The 2,500-nt window shown below is 32.5% G+C and overlaps 1 pseudogene; it reads left to right on the top strand.

The window, feature by feature from the left end:
- LOC137652130 (nephrin-like) overlaps positions 1-2,500 on the top strand; it is a 448,675-nt pseudogene that overhangs the window by 442,433 nt on the left and 3,742 nt on the right.

Here is a 2,500-nt window from a genome sequence, read left to right as displayed (position 1 = left end):
TCGCTGTGTGGTCGTCTGTGTTAGAGGTTCGAAATATCACTGCAACGGACTTCAAGACTTACATCTGTAAGGCCACGAATTCCAGGGGAACTTACACTGCTAACCATACTCTTGGGCCTCCAGTTCCGCCTTCTGAACCACAGAGCTTGAATGTAAGTATATAAATAATGATAATAAACAATAATGAATACTATATTTTTCCATTTTATCTAAGTTGGTGAAAATAACCTTGCATTCATTTGATTATTTTATATCATTCAGTTATTTCCCGTATTATGTTATAATGGTAGTGTACGCGACCCGTTGAAAATAACTGGTGAATATTTAGATGGATATGCACACATGTGTACACCCACCTTCCTCTCGTTATGTTTAATCCCTATCCCTCGTACCTGAAGGATAGGCGAGACAGAGTAGTTATTCGTCTGGTGATGTCGCTTATATATATATATATATGAATATATGAATATATATATATATATATATATACACACACACACATATATATATATATATATATATACACATGTGTATATATATATATATGCATGTATATATATACATGTATATATATATATACACGTATATATATATATATATATATATCCAGACACTTGCTCTATATTATATAAGGCACATTAAATTATATTACATTTTAAAATTCCTTTATATTTTACCTTCAGGAATTTTGCAGTTAAATAAGCAACTCACATTTTATTAAGTGCTTTAGTCTAGAGTACTAGAATGTAAGTTTACTTTTCAAGTGCCCAGGTGAGGATGGTAATTATCCTCTTTCCAGTGTCATTAGAAAAGTTTTTAGTTCTGTTAAGTGTTTTTTTTTTTTTAATTTGTCTTTAGAGAATCATCATATTCGTTACGATTTACTGAATGATGTTCCACATTCTGAAAATATTTTGATTTTAATAGCATTCGTATACTTTTATGTTAATGTCTCTTATATACAGGATAATTTTGTTTGTATACAATGATTGACTAATGGAAAATAATTAGCATGATTTAGTACGTTGATGAATATTATTAGCATTAAATAAGTGTCGTCTTTGATCGACATTGAGGATGTTCATACTGTGGATATAAAACTTCGTTCTTTATCTACATCTTTAATAATAAATTAAATCTATTCGTTCCAATAAAGTTATTTAGCTATCAGCTCGGATCAGTCTCTCTCTCTCTCTCTCTCTCTCTCTCTCTCTCTCTCTCTCTCTTTCTTAGTCCTTAAATAGTAAATAGTTTCTTTTGGGGTAGTGGTGGATGATGTGGTAACGTCCCTGACTGGTGAACGCCAGACTGTGATTTCGAGTCCCGCTAAAACTCGTAAGTTTTTTTGGTCGCTGCAACCTCACATCCCTGTTAGTTAAGGATAGGGAGTTTAGAGAAGCCTATAGGTCTATCAGATGAGTCATCAGCAGCCATTGCCTGGCCCTCCTTAGTTTCTAGATTGTGTGGAGAGGGTGTTTGGGCGCTGATCATATGTATATATGGTTAGTTTCTAGGACATTGTCCTGCATTAAACCGTTTGCATATAATTTTTACACGTCTTTACCCCAGGTGAGCAATGTAATGGGAAGCACAGCCATCTTGTCTTGGCTACCAGCTGACAAAGGAACGTCCCCATCGGGGTATTCTCTTAAATATCGACCACAAACTGGAAATAAATATACTGTAAGTAAGATATTATAAGATATAACCAAGCTCCATGCTTCTATATTTCTTTCAATACATATGTGATGGCTTATTTATATTCATGCTTTAGATAACTTCCGAGTATTGAATGTTTAGGTGAAAATATATCCAAATTCATTTTATCTTGAGGACTAATATGATAGATTTATTTCTATCGTGATAAAATTACATTTTATAGCGAATGAGAATTTTTTTTCACTCTAAGAGAACATATAATGAAATTAGATTTGATATAGAAAAATAACCTTAATTCACTCTAGGAGAACATCTCATAAAATTAGGTTTGATATAGGGAAAAAAATCCCTTTTCAATTTATCATAACATCTAATGAAATTACATTTTATATAAAAAAAAGAACTTTTTTAACCCGGAGAGAACTTGTAATAGAATTAGATTTGTTATGAAAAAAGCCCTTTCATTCTAAGAGACGGTCTAATAAAATTACATTTGATATAGAGAACAACACCCTTTTCACTCTGAGAAACCATTTAATCTCGTTTTACGTTTACTTCTTAGTTCATAGACGTCGTTGGGAGAAACATTACCACAGCATCAATACAAGGGCTGACACCTGGCACTAGTTATGAGGTAATGATTCAGTCATTCAACGACCAGGGACGGTCACCTTTCGCTCTCCCACCAACACATTTCACTGTGCCAGGTAATAAAAAATGTCTTACTCAGTTTTTTCTTTTTTGATTTATTTATTATAATACACTGACTGCAAGATCATTCAAAACTCTTCTGTGAAATTTTGTACAAATTAAAAAATGATCAACCTAAAATAAACTGTTG

The sequence above is a fragment of the Palaemon carinicauda genome, chromosome 13, assembly GCF_036898095.1.
Source record: "Palaemon carinicauda isolate YSFRI2023 chromosome 13, ASM3689809v2, whole genome shotgun sequence".
In the NCBI taxonomy this organism is placed as follows: domain Eukaryota; kingdom Metazoa; phylum Arthropoda; class Malacostraca; order Decapoda; family Palaemonidae; genus Palaemon; species Palaemon carinicauda.
The sequence above is the reverse complement of the archived record's forward strand: the minus strand, read 5'-3'. Positions and strand labels throughout refer to the sequence as shown.